Source organism: Panthera pardus, unplaced genomic scaffold (assembly GCF_024362965.1).
Source record: "Panthera pardus isolate Hobbes unplaced genomic scaffold, ASM2436296v1 HiC_scaffold_16, whole genome shotgun sequence".
Taxonomy (NCBI): Eukaryota; Metazoa; Chordata; class Mammalia; order Carnivora; family Felidae; genus Panthera; species Panthera pardus.
In genome coordinates, this window is record NW_026526721.1 from 41,733,572 (window position 1) to 41,753,781 (window position 20,210).

Sequence of the window (20,210 nt, forward strand, 5' to 3'; positions counted from 1 at the left end):
AAATTTCCCATTTTCAGCAACAGGAAAAAAACTCAATGCTATCAGCTCTTGATATAATCCATTATTGCCAGCTCAATTTCTAATTTAATTTTTTTGATACAAAGATTACTATGAAAAATCTCAACACCTTCAAAACACTAGTCATGAATAAGTCATACTGTTTTATTTTCTACATGGAAAACCTGAGGAATGATATAGAATTTGTGAAAAATCTCATTTACAAATCTCTAGGTTTATAATTGCCAATTTTTCTTTTTCTCAAAGATTCAGGCTTCTCAGATTGGGTGAAGGATAAAAATTAGATTTTGATCATTATATATATATATATATTTCCCCTATAAAGTCATCATAGTCTGTATAATTGCTCTTGGCTTTATATCAACCACATGCCCACTGAGTGATGCAGCAGATACAGAATTAAGACACTTAGGACAAGTTTAGGGGATTCTTATGCATATTCACTTGTTTTTCTTTTCTTTTTTTTTTTTCCAGGAGTTTTTATCGTGAAGTTGAAAGATAATCCAATTTAACTTAACTACTTTTTTGTTCAGAAAATAAAAAGGGAAATAGCAACTTGAGTAGGGGAGAACATTTTGTCTGCCACTCATTGGTGCAGCTCCATGAGAAGGGAATTGTTCATTTGCTCCTCCCTCTGTTTGAGTGACCTCATACCTTACAGACTGAGTATGTGACAGTACTTGATCAGATTCTAACGCTTAAAGGGTAACTTTTAAAAATTTCATTCAAATTTTACCTTAATTCTGATTTTAGAATCCCATCTTCAAGCACAATGAACTGGACCATAAAATTCATAAAGTATTGAGTGTCAATATTTTCTTTCTTTGTTTTTTTTAATCTTTTTTTAACATTTATTTTTGAGACAGAGAGAGACAGAGCGTGAACAGGGGAGGGGCAGAGAGAGAGGGAGACACAGAATCCGAAACAGGCTCTAGGCTCCAAGCCGTCAGCACAGAGCCCAACGCGGGGCTGGAACTCACAGACCGTGAGATCATGACCTGAGCCAAAGGTCAGGGGCTCAACCGACCGAGCCACCAAGGCACCCCAATATTTTCTTTTTTCTTGATATCTATCCAATCTTACATGACTTAGAAAAATCGGCTGTCACTTTCTAATGGATGTTTAGGTCAAATTCCTTCAGGGAAGGAACAGTTTTTTGTCATTCTTGAGTAACTAGCACTTAGCATGGTTCTTGGCACATACTAGGTGTTCAATAAATATCTGTGGAATAAATAAAATGCTTGTATGTCTCATTAACTTTCGATAAATGGTTACATTTAAAGCATTTAATATGTTCCTGTCTACTTGTTTTATTTTTTATTTTTATTTTTTATTTTTATTTTATTTTGTTTATTTATTTTTTATGCACAATCACCTTCTGAACAGAACTAAGTTTGCCTTTTCCTCCCTGTGAGCACTGTCAAGTTCATTGTTTTTCTATTGAAAAAAATGCAACAGCTATTACTTTAGCCATTTATACTTTACTTAAATTTTTCCATAGTCCCTTATGTATAATTTGAGTAAACATTCAAAGAAGTAAACACAGTGATTTTTGGATTTTATATTATCTGATATCAACAGTCCAAAATTTGATCAATGTAAATTCAATGAAATCTTGGTTTGTGAGCATAATTCATTCCGGAAACATGCTTATAATCCAAAACACTTGTAAATCAAAGCGAATTTCCCCACAAGAAATAATGAAAACTCAGATGATCCATTCCACAACCCAAAATATTCAAATAAAAATGATTACAATACTGTAATATAATATAAAAATAATAAAGAAAATACAAAATATAAAGAAAAATAAACAAATGAATCTGCACTTACCTTTGAAAACCTTCACAGCTGGTGTGAGGGAGACAAGAGAGAGGAGGGTTATTGTGTAGGACAACTTTCACTATCACTGACCGAATCAGTGCTATCTATTGGCTCAGTGGAATCTTTTTCTGCACGGGGGCCATTGTATACACTCGCATGGATGTTGACTACAGTTCAGAATTAATAAACTCTTGTCATATACTGTATTTAGTGTAACTGGCAATAAGGCAGCAGAGGAAAGGGTCTATGTCTGCAGGCAGCCTGACCTAGAATGAAGCAAGGCATTCCTAAGCTTACTCTTGTTTGGAAAAGCAAAGGACTGTCCACAGGTGCTTTGAAGTGACAAAAAACACTAATGCCAGTTGTGGGCACCTTCCAATGTTCCACAAAATCACTGATTTCTACCAAACACCTTGGCCTGAGACCGAGCATCCAAGCATGGGAGACGATCACACTCAATCCCACAGGGAGAAAGAGAGAGAGAGAGAGAGAGAGAAAGAGAAGAACCATTGGCTCAGTTGTGATCATGTGAAGTTCGGCATCACGTATTACTCCCCTTGCAAGATGTCACTCATTTACCAAATCAAAATTTATTAGAAATGTTTGCTCATCTTGTGGAACACTTGCAGAACAAGTTACAATCCAAGGTTTTACTGTACTTGGGTAAAATATGTATATGTATATATTTTAATTCCACAAAGAAATTACTTGCTGTCCAGGAATTTAAAACTTAACAATGGAAATAATGTCTTCATAATTTATGTACCTTACAATGTTGTAAAACATAAGGTTGTACAAATCTGTGGCATTGATTTTACTTAATTGTATATTTAATTTGCTTTAAATTTGTGTATAAAAATCCATGCTATAAATAAGAAAACACAGTTCTTTAAGCAGATTTTCTTGATAAAAGAATTCTCATTACAATTGCATTAAATACCTTAGCACACTTACAAATATGAAAATTAAATATGATTTAATTTAAAAAAATATTTGTGTGAATTTTCTCAGTTGTGTATCAAATTGAGTATATAAATTGCACTACTCAAGTGCCTCTGTTACAAATTCATTCTTCTTTAAATGTGACCAAACTAATCTTCCTAAAGCATAGCTCTAAATAATCACTTTACACCTTAAGTTGCTTTACTGGTTTTCCATTAATGTTACATTCTGTACCAAGAATATTCCTGGAGAATTTATCATGTTCAACCACACTCCTCCTACTTAACCTTTCTAGTCTTCTGTCCCAAGGCTTCTTTATTTTTGTTTTTTTTTTTTCTCCCACCAAAATAGGCTACTCATTTTACCTAGAACATATCCCAAATTCCCCCACCTTTATTGTTTTGCCTATACTATACTTTCTATTCTTTTTTTTATTTTTTTATTTTTTTATTTTTTTATTTTTGGGAGAGAGTGAGAGAGAACACAGAGGAGGTACGGAGAGAGATAGAAACAGAAGATCCGAATCAGGCTCTGCTCTGATAGCAGAGAGCCCGATGCGGGGTTCAAACTCATGAATCGTGAGACCATGACCTGAGCAAAGTCAGACACTTAACTGATTCAGCCACCCAGGCACTCCAATAACATTCCTTCTATTCTTACATCATAATTTTCCCCACTCTCGTTACTGACATATTTTCCATCTTTCAAAAGTTCAAAGTCTTTCCACATGCTTTTAAACTTGATTCTATTTTTCTCCCTATGAATTTCCTTGATTACTTTCCTATGTCACTGGCACATACCAAAATTTGCTTTGGTTATATAGATGGTTGTAATAGCCCTTTAATTTTTCCATAACCTGCAGGACTAGCAGAGTACTTAGCTCAATAAATATTTGTTGAATTGAGGGGCAAGGGTACATTAAATGGATAGTGTAAAGGAAAGAATGACAGATATAAATGAGTACAGCCTAAATATCACTGAGTGAAATGGGGAAGAACATACAATTGGACTACAGAGGAAGACGCCATTGTGTAAGCCAGGAAAATCACATCCAATTTTCAATATGTTCTTAGCTTTCTACTTCACAAGTATAAATTCTATTGGACAGGGAAGGAAAATGTTTTTTACCCATCTTTGATTCATTTTCTGGCATTACCAAATCACTATTTATACTCATCGGTGTACTCACCTTGAGCTCCCTCAAAGAAATATACTAAGAATTCATTGGCTTTTAATGAGAATTTAGAAGTTATGATTTTAAATGTCCAAAGACATATAACCTATATTATTTTGAGAACTAAATTGCCTTTTTTTTTTCATTAGAAGATTTTGGGTTTTTTTTAAGAGCGGTTTTAGGTTCATAGCAACCTAAAGAAGTGGAAGGTTCAGAGATTTCTCATATACTCCCAGATCCCACATATACATAGCCTCCATCATTATCAACATCGTCCACCAGAGAGGTATATTTGTTAGAATCAATAAACCTACATTGACATATCACAGTCTCCTGAAGCCCAGAGTATACATCACTGTTCACTATTGGGGTTGTACATTTTATGAGTTCAGCCAACTGTATAATGATATGGATACACCATATAGTATCACATAGTCGTTTCTTTTCACTGCCCTAAAAATTCCCTGTGCTCTATTCATCCCTCCACAGTTTCATCTCCTGGGAATCATTTATTTATTTATTTTTTAATGTTTCCATAGTTTTGCCTTTTCTAAAAGGTTACATAGCTGCGATCATACAGTATGTGGCCTTTTCAGATTGGTGTCTTACAATTAGTAATATGCATTTAAGGCCCTTCCATCTTTTCTTCATGGATTGATACCCCTTTCTTTTTAGTTTTTATTAATATTTCTGTGTTTGGATGTACCATATAGCTTATTTGTCCACTCATCTACTAAAGGGCATCTTTGTTGCTTCCAAGTTTTAGCAATTGTGAATAAAGCTAACATAAAGATGCATGGGTAGGTTTTTGTGTGGATATAAGTTTTCGACTCTCTTGGGGAGATACCAAAGAACACTACTGCTGGTTCATATGATGAGAGAGAGAGAGAGAGAGAGAGAGGAACAGACAGGGAGACATAGAATCCGAAGCAGGCTCCAGGCTCCGAGCTGTCAGCACAGAGCCCAACGTGAGGCTTGAACTCACAAACCGTGAGATCATGACCTGAGCCGAAGTTGCACACCTAACCGACTGAGTTACCCAGGTGCCCCAGGTTGTTTGTGTTTTTATTGTTTTCTTGAGTCCTTTTTTTTTTTGGATAACAATTATTGAATATATCTTTTGCAAATATTTTTTTTTCCTCATCTGTGGTTTGTCTCTTTATTCTCTTGACATTCTTTATTGTAGAGCACAAAATTTTAATTTTAATGAAGTCTAGCTTATCAACTTTCTGTTTTGGATCACGGTATCTTAAAAGCATACTATTTAAAAAGTCATTGTTACATCCAAGGTCATCTAAATTTTGCCTTTTGTTTTCTTCTAGGAGTTTTATACTTTTGCATCTTACACCTAGTTCTATGTGAATTTTGAGTTGATATTTGTAGCAGTTGTAGAGTTTATGTCTAGGTTCATTTTTTTTTTTTTTTTTTTTGCATGTACGCGCCCAGTTTTTCCAGCATCATTTGTTGAAAAGACTATATTAGCTTCATTGTCTTGCCTTTGCCCCATTATCAAATATCAGTAGGCTCTGAGCTGTCAGCACAGAGCCCGACGCGGGGCTCAGACTCACGAACTGTGAGATCGTGACCTGAGCCGAAATCAGACGCTTAACCTACTGGGCCACCCAGATGCCCCAATTAGGCACTAATCTTATACCATCTTTTTGACTAAAATTTATATTGGAATATCTTTCAATACAAATAAATATGCTTCTGCAATAGATTTGATGGCAGAATGCATTTGGTTTATTTTGATATTTTACTTCTGTAGACAATTAATTTTAGGGCTAAATCTTTTTATGAATGTTTGATTATTTGCTTTTATTGTTCTCAGTATAAGATCTTCCAAATGAAATCTTGGTCAAATGCCCCTATCTTTCTATGTTTTCACACTTGAGGATTTAGTTGTGTCTATCTAAGTTTCTTTCCTGAATCTCCAGGTCTGGTTCATGACAGAACTGGAAGTCTTTGGTGCCATACTGGTTAAGGCAAAGAAGAAAACCAAAAAAAAGGCCTCTGCAAATTATGCCATCAGGTCACTTACCTACGATACTAAAAGACACTGCGTAAATAATCACCAGTGTGATCTCTCTTTCTTATCTACCAGAATTTGGACCAAATCAGGATTTAAAACAACAGCAAAACCAACCAAACAAACAAAAGTACTCTATTAATTTGCTAACACCAGCAGAGTATCATAGACTGGTAATTAATTTCCCTGCGGTTCTGGAGGCTAGAAGTCCATGGTGGAGGTGTCAGTAGAGTTGGTTTCTTCTGGGAGCCTCTCTCTTTGCCTTGTAGAAGGCTGTCTCCTTCCACGTCTTCACATGGTCTTCCCTTGGTGTCTATTTCCAAATTCCCTTTTCTTCAATCCTATTGGATTAGACTCCACTCTAATGTTCTCATTTAACTTTAAATACCTTTCTGAAGACTCTGTCTCCAAAAATGATGACATTCTGAGGTAGTGAGGGTCAGAACTTCAATATATACATTGTGAGGAAGTACAATTCAGCCCATAATATTTACATATTTTTATATCTTTTTTGGGGGGAGAAGCATAGTAATCCTTTTACTTTTCTAAGGCAGGATGGCAAAGGATTTAAGATAGGATCACTATGTCAATCAATAAGCAAATCCTTCCTCATTTAATCATTAAGATTCATGAGAGCTGGTACTGGGTCTGCATTGTTCATCTTTATTCTCATTGACTAGTATGTTATCTAAAATAGAACAGGTACATAGTAAAGATTTGTGGATTAGATGAATAAATGAAAGAAATATCCATTTACTTAAGAAACTCTGATAATTGGTGTTAGGGAGAATCAAGGAAGTACTGTGTTGCTTTCAAAGAGTGTGTAATATCAAGGGAAGGATTTTAACATTTGAAGTCTGATAAAAAAGCCATATTGCAAACTCAAATGCCCTCAAGGGTTAGGGAAGTAATTTAAATGTGTGAAGCAACTACAAATAAGAAAATAAGCAATGAGAGACAGGGCCTTCTAAAAACTAGAAAATCAATGCTAAACCTAATAAAAGTATATTTTCTTAAAACAGCCACAGTGATACTGTGCTCCCAAACAACGTTTGAGAGTTTATTTTGAGACACAGGATATCAGTTCTTGATTCTTGTTTATGATACACAGTGGCATTATTTTATAGACTTATGCAAAGACAATTAAAATTAAACAGCCAATGAAAAGCACAAACTTTGCAATACGTATGGTCGGCACTCTCAAATTCGAGAAAACACTGTAGGCCTGACAGCTCAATTTTATACATTAAACCATTGCTAGACAACAACATGACCTGGACAATCTCTAAATGTCTTCGCTGGTTTAAAATCCATAAGTAATTCCATGTAGAAATCTTTACCAATTTATAGTGTATACTAACTAATAATAGTAAACCTACTTTTCCCCCCCAGTTATAATAACCCATTTTCCCTGAATATATATGATAAGCTAACTGTGTTCAGATTTTACCAAGATGATTTTTTAAATGTGTTTCTGTTGTTATGCAGCGGCTTATAGATTATTTACAGAGATTCTACAGGGATTCAAATCACTTTGGGTCCATTCCCATGAACCAATGTTATGTCTTTGTTTTTATCAGGGCCGCTATCAGTCCCTCCCTGTTGTGCTATTCATATGTCTCAAATAAAGGGGTATATTTATCAAATGTTGAATGAATTCCTCTACCAAAACATATTCTCTCATAAAAGAGAAAGTAAATGATGAGTATTTTATATTCTACATTAAGCTCAGCACTTGATTTAACCTAGGGCTATATATACATATAAATTTTCATAGACACAGCGAATATGTTTCCATTTTTACAGCCCTCTCAAACTCCTCAGATAGAGGTGAAGGGCTGTTTAATCCCTTCTCTTTGATTTATGAATAGAATATGTGCTTACAGAGCTTGCCTTGCTGGTTCAACTGCGGGCTCTTTTTGAATCAGATACTAATTTGGGAAGGCATTTTAAGATTTTCAATAAGTATAACATGTTGGTGTTCAACACAGGGGGGATTTTCCCTCTCTGAATGAGTTTAGTATTCCTGAAAGGTATCCATAGAGTATTCTGTGAGATGCAAAATTACAAGGAGCAACCAGAAGCAATGGAAACTTCTCTAAAACGCTCAGTTGAGGACCCCGCTGAGCTAACCCGTCTCCACTCGTTTTCCTTCTCATATTTAGAAGAACTGTAAATCGCTGGAAACAGCTACTTGATTTCTGTTCTCTGGCCAGTGCTTGAATCCTAAGAGACATTCCAGGGGATATGGGTTTGATGGGTTCAGCACATCCTCCAAAGAACTCCTGATGCAAACCACAGCTGAAGTGGCCGCCTTTGGAAAAGACATGTTTCCAGTCAGCAATACGACCGCATTATCTCTTGCCCCGAGGGAGAAAGACCTCTTTTGATCAAGTTTGCAGTTACTTCAAGGTCAGCAAGGAGCACCTTGCACTAGTCTCCTTGGCTTTTTCCCAGCAGCCAAGTGGAGTCCTTCTGCTCTCCTGCCAGCACGTGTTTAAACCTGAGCAGCGGCTTTAAGAAGGGAGGGGTCAGCAGAAGGATAAAACTTAAAGAAATCCAGGTATGCATTGGGGACCAGATGTTTCAGTTGGAGGGGGCAATCCCACAATCTAGTTTGTGTTGCTGAACTACATCACTTTTCAGCACCCCAATTTTGGTGCTCTCTCAGATTTAGGGTGCATTAACCTTCCCACTTTAGAAACGTATTTGTAGGGCAACAGGTGAAGCAAGAGGTTTCCTGTCTGATCAGAGTACTTTTCTTCCAGGAAAATTCCATCTATGCATAAAGCAAATTTAAACTAAAACTTTGAATTCAATTATCTTTAAAGGGGAAAAAACCCACAAGATTTTACTTTATAGTTATTTTTCTAATTTCTATTTTCTATTTTCTAATAGTATGAAACCATATTATATGAAACACTTACTTTACTTATAGAAATTTGTTATACATACATGTCCAAAGGTTTAATAAATCACCACATACAGTATCTTTAGAAAAATACTAGGTAATTAACTTTTAATTAGCAATAAAGCTCCACAATTTTAGCAAATATGGATCTCATCACCTTTTTTGAGGATATTTTTTTCCCTTTGGTAAGTATCAGAGAGTTTCTCTAGATTCCAAAATGAGATATAGACATTACTGGTGTTAGAAGATGTACTGGAGTGAAATGTTGCTCATTGTGGCAAAAACAATAGTGGGGTGGGAGTTAGGGAAGTTGATTCTTCTTATCTGTCATGAATTTAACATATAAGCAACATGGAATGAATGCATTGCCTTGCACTAACTTAACGCCTGTGACTTCTTTTCTTCATTTGTACTCTGAGAGAACTTTGCTTCCCCAAGAATGGGGTGCAGACCAGCAACCTCCAAACCACTCCAGAGCTCTTAGAAATGCAAGCTCAGAACCCTGGTACCAGAATCACTGATTCAGAATCTGCATTTTAACAGGTCTCCCTGTGATTCATACATATATGAGAGTTTGAGAAACACCATGTGTAAATTAACTTCAAGGATCCCTTCTTCCACAATCCATGACTGCATGGAATAAAAACCGTATAAAGTGTTGATACTTCAGCAAAGTGTCCCAATTTAGCTCAAAGGAAGATTCATGCCCTTGCTCTTTGCAGAACTGGAAAACAGGTAACCACCATGGACATTTGTTTTTTCACATGAGCATATGTGTGTGGTGGTTTTGTGACTTAGGCCAGGAAGAAGTAAAGTCAAAGTGACCAGAGGAAGTCAAAGACAATGGAGGGAGTGAGATGATATTTTTTCTCCATCTGTCTTCATGAATTAGTTTAGAAATTCTAACAAAGAAGGCAGATAGCCAAAAGTTGAGTGGCATCATTATAATTCATGATGATTTGGCCTTTGGCAACAATTCAGAGCAGAAGTACCCTTCCCAATTTCTTCAGTAGAAGCCAGGAGCAGCATCCCTGGGTATTGTAGACCAGCAGAAGTAACTGCTGTGCCCAGAAGACTATTCAGGGAGTCATCATGGTTAGGGAGCATGGCACTTACTGGCAGTGAGCCTCTCTCAGATTGCCTTTAATTATTTTACAGATGCTACTTGAACAGATGAGAATTCACAGACTGCTTTGGAAACCCATATACACACTGAGGCTGCCTAGAAATAATTGCCCTATAGTCAAGATCTAAGAGTGATCCATCTTTCCCCTCACACCTGCACATGTTTTAGTGGATGGTACTCTTATCCAACCTATTGCTCAAGCCAGGAACTAGGAATAATCTTCGACTTCTCCATTATTCCCAATACTCCATTATTCCCTTTCCTTCTCCATTGTTCCCACATTAGTTAATGATCAAGTCTGATCAATTAAAAATCTTAAATAATCTTTTTCCCTATTAGCTTCCCTCTAATTCTTACTGCCACTTGCCCCACTCAGGGAACATCACGTCCCAAGAACAACCTTGCAGCTAGCTACCTTGAAACTGCTCTGCTTTACTTCTAATCCATTTGTCAAAGTTTGGAGGCACATTTTTTTTTTAAGTTTATTTATTTATTTTGAGAGAGAGGTTGTGTGTGTGTGTGTGTGTGCGCGCGCACGTGTGTGCACACGCGAGCAGGGAAGAGGCAGAGAGAGAGGGAGAGAGAATCCCAAGTTCGCTCTGCACTGTCCAGCACTCTTCAGCGCTGGAACTCACCAACTGTGAGGTCATGACCTGAGCTGAAACCAAGTGTTGGAGGCTTAACCAACTAAGTCATGGAAATCCATTCTTTATCTTGTCTCTGCATAATAACTAGTTCCATCTCCTTCCATTCCCTTACCACGTATGTGCTATTTAAACATATGACTTTTAGTTTTCAGAGGTAGTATACTTTCGTTTCCACTCTTAGTCCCTCTCCATGTTTCCCCAGTTTGGCGGGCTATCCCTTTGCAGTTTAGCTAAGTATTACTCATCCTGCAAGTGCTAACTTAGATTAAATTGAAATAAAGTGAATACTCAGACTCCTCAAAAGTACAGATTGTTGTGGAGCACACAACAGGGGGAGGTTGCCTCCCCCTGGAGATCACGGGGACATTCATGAAGCTTGACTGAGACCTCATTTTTAACAATAAGCTAGCTAATGGATTTTAAAATTGACACTGCCCTGTCAGAACTTTAATAGGTGGATGATCATTTCCTTTGCAGAACAATTCCTCAACAGCATCCTCTCAAACGCCTTTTGTTCTTTCAAGCAAATAAAACATAAGCTGGGACTAATTGTAAGAAAATCTGAGTAACTAAACAGATGGACTGTAATACTATTTCTAGCTAATCATGCTCCCTCTGCTAATTGTTTATACATGGCTTTGAGCATATAATATCAGAAAACAGTAATCCAGTTAAGCATTATCAGAATGGCTTTGTAATAGCTATTTCTGGTTCTAGCAGACAGCTCTGTTACACAGAAAAAAGCACGGAGAATTACAGCAGCCTTGTTCTCCAAGCTGATTCTCTTTACCTTCAGTTACATAAACAAGTCTAGCAAGTGGATTAGTGGGCTTCTCTCTCCCTTGATTCAGGACTTGATTCCAAAAGGAAAACTTTTAACCCCCAGAACTAGAGCTCTGCACAGATCCATGGGTCTACTTCGCATGAGTTGCCCGTGACCAGTTCTCTGATGTTTATCACATGATTTTAGACATAGACTTGTCTCAAGATCCAAAAATACCATCCAAATCAAATAAACTCACCTAAGATAGCTGAAATTCTGATCTTCCCACTCAAGGAAAATGTTTACTTTTGTCCTTTTCAGGAACAAAATTATACTATGTAGTACATGGTCAATTTAAAAGAAAAAAGACTCACAGTCCTTCGGCAAACATTCTCTCCCTCACTAGACTCACAGTTTAAATTATTTTAAGAGAGATGGGGGAAAAATGAAAAAGGCAGGGCAGAAATTAAGAGTACTACATCTGTGTCTTTGGGGGTGGGGGTGGGGAGGATAGTCCTTATTGCCTCCCAGGTGCGTTTTTACCAAAAATGGATATCAATTCTAACTCCTCTAACATGCACACAGTTTTCAATATACAGGGAAATCTGAAGCCAAGTGAGCTCCCCCCTCCCTTTTCTCTGGTGAACATTTTACATAGCTATTGTGAGATGGTGTCTCCAGGAATTCCTCTCTTCGAGATTCCTTTTACTGGACATAATATCCCTCCCAACTTGGAAATGCGAGCAGGCCTATATATTTCCCATTTCTTGACTGTTCTGGCAATGTTCCCCAAAAGGGAGGAAAAGCCCTATAAAATTTCCTTGGGCCCCCAAAGCAGAAACATCTGCTGGAGTCATGAGTAGCTTGTTGGTGCTGCTGCTCGGTCCCAGCCTGGACTTGATTATCTCCCTGTTTCGCCAGTGTCGGTGCACTCGGTGAGGAACGCGGAGAAAGGTTTCTGGGAAGACTCATTATAAATAATGAGACCATGGAAGAGAAGGAAGAGGGAAAAGGTTCAAGCTGCTTTGGCCTATGCATTTTGTGAGTTTCACCAACTGAAATCATTAGACCACCAAACTGCTCAATTAGGAATCGAGATTTAAGAAAGCGGGCCATTGCTTTCTGTAAATACAGCTGCTTGGCAAACACAAATAAAAAGAGGGACTGAGTCTTTGGTAGATTTTTTTTTTCCCCTGCCAGAAAAAAAAAAAAAAGTTAGTTATTTTAAGTGACACTCTGGGAAAAGGATTGGTTGCTGACCTAGCTGTACGTCGCCAATTGCATGTTACCTCACAGTGGAGCTGGCAGTGAGTAGCATTTTCTGGCTTGAGTGTGCAGGCATTTTTACTCTTTGAAATAGTCTAACAGGTGCAAGTCAAGCCCTGCTCGGAATGCGTACGCATGACAATGTACTGAACTCTTTCCTAAATTAATTCACTCCATCCAACGTACAATACCACTTGTTGCAAAATTTTTGCTGTGCTCTCAATTCAGTTACTTAACAGATGAAAAGAACCCCAGTTCCTTGCCTCCGCCAGCAACTCTGACAATTTTATTATTTTTCTACCATCCGTTTTTCTAATGTCAACAACTGACAGGGTCAAAATGCTCTCTGTCATTCCGGTAGCATTTGCAGGGGAAAAAAATATGAGCAGATTAGGTTTTTAAAAAGCTAAAGATTTACATTTTGAGGTGGACCTAATAGGTACACAAGTAAATATAAAAACTAGTGAGTCGTGAGACAGTGTCAACGGAATCAAGTTCACTGGTTGTAAGTGCAGGCGACTTACAGTCTGAGACGGAAGTTCTCACCCTTAACTCCATCAGAAAGTCCGGGAAGGCTTGTTTAAAGCACATATTGCTGAGTTCCACTCCAGTTTCTAACCCAGTAGGTCTTGGGTGGTGCATTTCTTACAAGTTCCCAGGTGTGGGTCATGGAGTTGGCCATACTTTGCCAACTAATGCTGTAAGAGATTTTGGACGTGGGAGGAGCCTCGTCAAAATCCTTGCAGTGTATATCTCTAAGAGTTAGGCTTCCAAGATTTCCAGGTTAATGAACTACTATCCAGGCTTCAATAACGTCACAGGTTCACTTTCTTCTAACCCTGAGTGCCAAGTGCATTTTCAACTATAGTCTACCAAGCAAGAGTCATATTTTCCTGCTAAGATGGTCTAGACTGATTATTTGATCCAAGCATTGTCCTTATCACATCTATATGTCTATATGCCATATAGACAAAATTATATATATTCTTATATATATAAATAATAAATAAAATAAATAAAATTATGTGTATAATTTCTTCAATTGCAGCTTTTTGGCAATTGTTGTGATGCCTTGGTGACTTTTAATTATTTTCATATTAAGGTCAATTGATTTCCCATCACAAAAAGCTATCAACTTCTTATTTGTATATGCCTGAAGGCAATGTCAGCCTCCCTCTTGTGTTTCAACCAGAGATTCACACCCTAGAGACATGCCCTCTGTCCTGTTCTAGACCAACACTCACCTGCCTCTGAAACCTTTCCTTGCTAACTCCTTGTGTTTCTACCTCTTTAATAAACCTCTACCAACAACTCTGCCAACAGACATGTACAAAAACACCGGATTTGCCTGGAATCTTTGTTGACAGCGCTTTGTTAATTTTTTACTAAAGACTATCTTTTAAAACAATTTTCATGACAATGCTTGTGCTAATATGGAAGCTTAACTAAAAGAGCTTTTGATAGCTCAGTTTCATCTTAACAAACCTATATTTTAGTAGTTTATTATATTCCTATGGCTTACTGTAAAGACTATAAGGACCTTGAGATTTTTAAGATGCTGTAAACCAAATGGTTCCAGGCTAAGACTGATTTCTGAGTACTCGCGTCTTTTAATTTTCAACATTTTACTTTGAACTAATTTTAGACCTACCAGAAAGTTGCACAATGATAAAAATTCTCATGTCCTTCACACCACTTCCCCTAATGGTAATATCTTATACAACCAAATCATTGAATATAGTCATTATCTATAATTTAAAAACAAAGCGAGGTCAATACAGAGCTCTTGTATTGCACACTGATCTCTTTCGATACATCAAAAGTGACTGGATAAAACTGAATGATCATTCAAAGGCCCTTCATTTTTACATATTCCAGGAAAAAAATTCACTCCACACTGATTTTTCTCAATTATTATAAAGATAATAAGAATAATAATCTTTAAGGTGTGAGAATTATTGTATCAGGCATGTTTGAAGCCTATTCCCCCTCCTCCTTTCTATTATTAGAGCAGCCCAGAAATTTAAATAAAGATTTGTGGTATTAAAAGAAATGAGGGAGGGAACTTTATCAGTCAGTGCAGCATGAGCGGCCCTGCAATTCCCATTGCCCATGCCTGAAAGATCCATTGAGGACGAAGCTCAAGCTTTGCAACTGCATAGCTTGGGCACAGAGATGTAGATGTGTCTGCCTCCCTGATCCCAGTAACTAAGCAATACTGTTACTTGGCTGATTTCCTAATAAACTACCGGTGGGCGGGTGTTGGAGGCTGGAGCCATCAGTCAGCTACTGCTCTGCAAACTCCCATCACCTCTCATCTGGGTGCCATGAGGAGGTGCAGTACTAATCACGACACAAGCTGCTAAACTCCTGCGTCCTTACCACATGAAGAGATCTCCCCTTCCATCAGGTCCAGCCACTCTCTCTTCCCCTTCCCCCCTTATCCCTTTGATCTTCTTTTCACAAAACCTCTGCCATCTTAAAGATCCACTGAGAGCTGTCCACTTCTATAAACTAAAACATGAAGTTATTCTCTGACTTCCAGGGTGTGGTTGGAGAATGATGTGCCAGACTCAATACATTTTCTCTCTCATAACATACTCGTTAGTACACACATCGTCAAAGCCTACACTATAATATTAGGAACATTAAGTATATTGAGTTGCATTAGTCCTTCACAGAGTCCATAAGTAAATACTTTGTTTAAAAAAAAAGTTCTAGGGCGTCTGGGTGGCTCAGTCGGTTGAGCGTCCGACTTCGGCTCAGGTCATGATCTCACAGTTTGTGAGTTCGAGCCCCGCGTCGGGCTCTGTGCTGACAGCTCAGAGCCCGGAGCCTGCTTCAGATTCTGTGTCTCCCTCTCTCTCTGCCCCTTCCCTGCTCATACTCTGTCTCTCTCTATCAAAAATGAATAAACGTTAAAAAAATTTTTTTAAATAAATAAATAAATAAATAAATAAATAAATTTTAAAAAAAGTTCCAAGGCACCTTTTGTTTTGTTTTGTTTTGTTTAAAAATAAAGTTCTAGGCAGTTGGTAGAGCATGTGACTCTTGGTTATGAGCTTGAACCCCTCATTGGGCAGAGAGATTGCTTTAAAAACAAAGTTCTAAGTTTAAAATTACCAAAACTATACAGAAAGAAAGGAGAACTCTTATTAAATTTTCAAACTTTTGGTTTGGGGGAAAAGAGGGAAGGAAAGGAAGCATGGTAGTACAGACAGAGAAGTTACTAGGGGTGTCATTATTGCAGAAATCATCAAATATTTTTTAAAAATCTGATGCCTCCCAATCTCTAAAGACAAAGCTGTTCCATATTGCATATTGCTGCATATTAATATTTAATGATGTTTTAATTTTATAGATAAGGTAGTCTCTAATTTATTTAAATCAGAATGGCAGATATATGAAACACTTGTGACCATTTCATATTCATTGGCCATGACAACTCTGCTGAGTGATCACAGCGGTATTTAGTCCCGAATCCTAAGGAATCTCAAAATCTTTTTAGAATAATGCTCCAAACACCCACCATTTGTGGACTAGGCTTAATAAATGGATCTGTTAAATCTCTGTTTGCCTTGGGGAAGGCTTTATCATGTTAGTACATGTTTCATATGTTGGCTTTGCATTACTCAGTTAAATGGAAATGCTATAATAAATACAATATATAACATATATTAAATAATGTAATACAAATAATAGGTAACCTTAGAAATAAATATTGCTGGAATGTAGTGGGTGTTTCTTTCCTTTCTAGGTAGCAGTTAAAGTTGTTTATTTCTGGTTGCAAACCTCATGGCTCCCTTCTAACTGCTATCGCCATGTCTTAAGCCAGCAAAAGAAAAGAAAGAACATAGAGGAAGCAAACATCCATCTTAAAAGCTTTGTCTCAAACATGACTCACACTTCCTCTAGTGAATGAGGTCTAGTGATGGGAACTCATTTAACTTTAAGAGAGCTTGGAAAATGTATTTTAGCAGTGATTCCAGCTACAATCCTAGTACTGTGGATGGAAAGTGTGGGTTGGGTGAGGACCAGTAATCTCTGCAACAGGTATCAGCGTCCTCTGATGGCAGTTGCTGGAATTACAAGCATTGATTTCACCAGACAGCAGTCTGCCTCCATCATCTTGCACATATCGTTAGAATGTAGATGTGGTTTAATGGTTTGGACAGTTGGGAAGCAAGCACAAGCACATGCTTGAAGATATGCAAACAGATAAAGATGAATTAAACTTTAAAAAAAATTATCTATTTTTTAATTTACACCCAAGTTAGCATATAGTGCAACAATGATTTCAGGAGTTGATTCCTTAACGTCCCTTATCCATTTACCCCATCCCCCCTCCCACAACCCCTCCAGCAACCCTCTGTTTGTTCTCTATATTTAAGAGTCTCTTATGTTTTGTCCCCATCTCTGTTTTTATAATATTTTTGCTTCCCTTCCTTTATGTTTATCTATTTTGTATCTTAAAGTCCTTATATGAGTGAAGTCATATGATATTTGCCTTCCTCTGACTAATTTCACTTATCATAATACCCTATAGTTCTATCCATGTAGCTGCAAATGGTAAGATTTCGTTCTTTTTGATTGCCGAGTAATACTCCATTGTATATATTTATATATATACCATATGTTCTTTATCCATTCATCCATCGATGGACATTCGGGCTCTTTCTACACTTTGGCTATTGTTGATAGTGCTGCTATAAACATTGTGGTGCATGTGCCCCTTTGAAGCAGCATACCTGTATCCCTTGGATAAATACCTCGTAGTGCAATTGCTGGGTCATAAGGTAGTTCTATTTTTAATTTTCTGAGAAACCTCCATAATGTTTTCCAGAAGGGCTGCACCAGTTTGTATTCCCACCAACAGTGCAAAAGAGATCCTCTTTCTTCGCATCCTTGCCAACATCTGTTGTTGCCTGAGTTGTTAATGTTAGCCATTCTGACAGGGGTGAGGTGGTATCTCATTGTGGTTTTGATTTGTATTTCCCTGATGATGAGTGATGTCGAGCATTTTTTCATGTGTCGGTTGGCCATCTGGATGTCTTCTTTGGAGAAGTGTCTATTCATGTCTTTTGTCCATTTCTTCACTGGATTATTTGTTTTTTGGGTTTTGAGTTTGATAAGTTCTTTATAGATTTTGGATACTAACCCTTTATCTGATATGTCATTTGGAAATATCTTCTCCCATTCCGTCAGTTGCCTTTTAGTTTTGCTGATTGTTTCCTTCACTGTGCAGAAGCTTTTTATTTTGAAGAGGCTCCAATAGTTCACCTTTGCTTTTGTTTCCCTTGCCTCCAGAGACAAGAAGTTGCTGCAGCTGAGGTCAAACAGGTTTTTGCTGGCTTTCTCCTCGAGGATTTTGATGGCTTCCTGTCTTACATTTAGGTCTTAGGTTGAATTGAACTCTTTAATGCAAGTAAATATATCAATGGTCACTGCACTACAGGGTAAAAATTTCACACTTGAATACATGAGAGCAATGATGATTTATTTTCTAAAAATTATACTGAAATTAAACTGCTAAATTTGCATTGAAATGTTTAGAAACTTGTAAAAACTAGAAAAAGTGATGTTTCTCTAACTCCTAAAAGATTTTGTATTTGTATACATTTTAATAAATTTTTATAAAACATTTCACTACTGCAACAATAGGAGCAAATCTAAAAGAACAGTGTCTCCATATTTGTGTGAATACATGTTAGAAACTCCAAAGGTAAAATGTTGGTTATTTGCCACTTTGAATCACACATGTTTTAATAGTTGCATCTTGGGAGGCAGAATGACTCTAGAATGAAGAAGACGCCGTGCTGCTTCCTATGCCAAGAAAGCCATTACCTGAGAAACGACCACATAGAAGTCCAGAAATATAAATACATGGATCACCTGGCCTACGTGGGAAGAAAAGGGCTGGAAAGCAATATAGGAGCAGCGTATTATTTTTGCAGGTTCATTGAGATTTCTGCAGTCATGGGTACAAGTGTGTGCACAGCTTTTTACACCACATGAGTAACATCTCACAACGTCGCCCATCCTGTTTTCTTCTCCCAGACCTTTCCTTAGTTGTATAAAATACAAAAACACATGGAAACACACACTGGCAAATATTGCCCACGTTTTACATCAGAATCCGAGTGTGCACTGGAAAATTCAGCCATGATTGTATCATCGCACATAGAACTAGAAAACTACAAACTTCCAAAACTGAACTCTGTGCTCTATCTTCTATTTGCTTATAACTCTGAAAGGCTTGCCTCATCTAGTAAGACAATTGAAGTTGAACTTTTAAGTCTCTCAAGGAGGAAAAGGCAAACATTTTCAATGTCATTCTTCAATATTTGACTACAATTGTAAGCAGTGGTAATATTGATCATAGCTATAAAATAATCTACACAAAAGGACTATTGTCAGAAATACATGTCTATAGAAGCCTAGATCGGTATCTGGCTAGCATACAGAAAACACTTGACAAATACCAACAAATGTTAAATCTGGGAAGATATTTCTGAAATAGGATGAATGAATTCACTTTTTTCTTTTTTTCAAAATCACATTAAACATGCAAAGGCAAATTCTAATATTTGCTCATGGAAGAGCAACATGAATAATAACTCATTTACAAGTGGTTCCCCCATATCTGTTTGCTGCACCAGTGCCTCATTAGGAAATACACACACACCCTACACTTAGCACATGAGAACTCTGCCAGCATGGAACACATTAAGCTTCATCAAAATGCTTTTGGAGTCCATGAAATGCTCTGCTCTAAGGAAGCCACCAGAAGCAATTATTAAGTGACTGGGGAGATAAATGTAGCTATTAATACTGCACACCTGCCGTTCTCCCCTCTGCACTTTGATCTAACAGATGATGATTTGTAATGGCACAACCTCAACACCCGCCCACCTGTAGTTTATTAGGAAATCAGCCAAGTAACAGTATTGCTTAGTTACTGGGAGCAGGGAGGTAGACACACATAATGAATTTTTGTCATTTCATAGGTGATACTTTCCTCCAGAAATCACCCTTAGCACCTGTGCTGCCCTTGGCCAGTGATATGCAAATTAAGCATCCCAGTGGGCATATATTCCTCTTCCTATTCAAAAACCCTGGCTCTATGGATTATTGGATTGTTTACAAAATAGATGTTAGTATGTATTATTTTTGCACAGTGTGTGTTTCCCCACTTCATGGCCCAGGAAAATAAACCACATTATGTATTTTCTCTTCGTTAGTGTTATTTTACACACTACTTAAACTTCATCCACAGGTGGAACCTTTAAAGATATTTTAGGACATGAGAATAACCCCATAACTGCTTCTTCAGCTGCAGGAGAACAGCTATTAGGTTTTTTTTTGCATTGAACAAAGTGGAAAAAAATTATTGCCTGACAAAAATTTCAGTTGTCATGGAGCCTTTGAATTGACTTGGCAGTTTCATTTTTTGGATTAAAATCAGGCTTTATTTGCCTCAAAATAACCTCATCATAAACTAACACTGTAG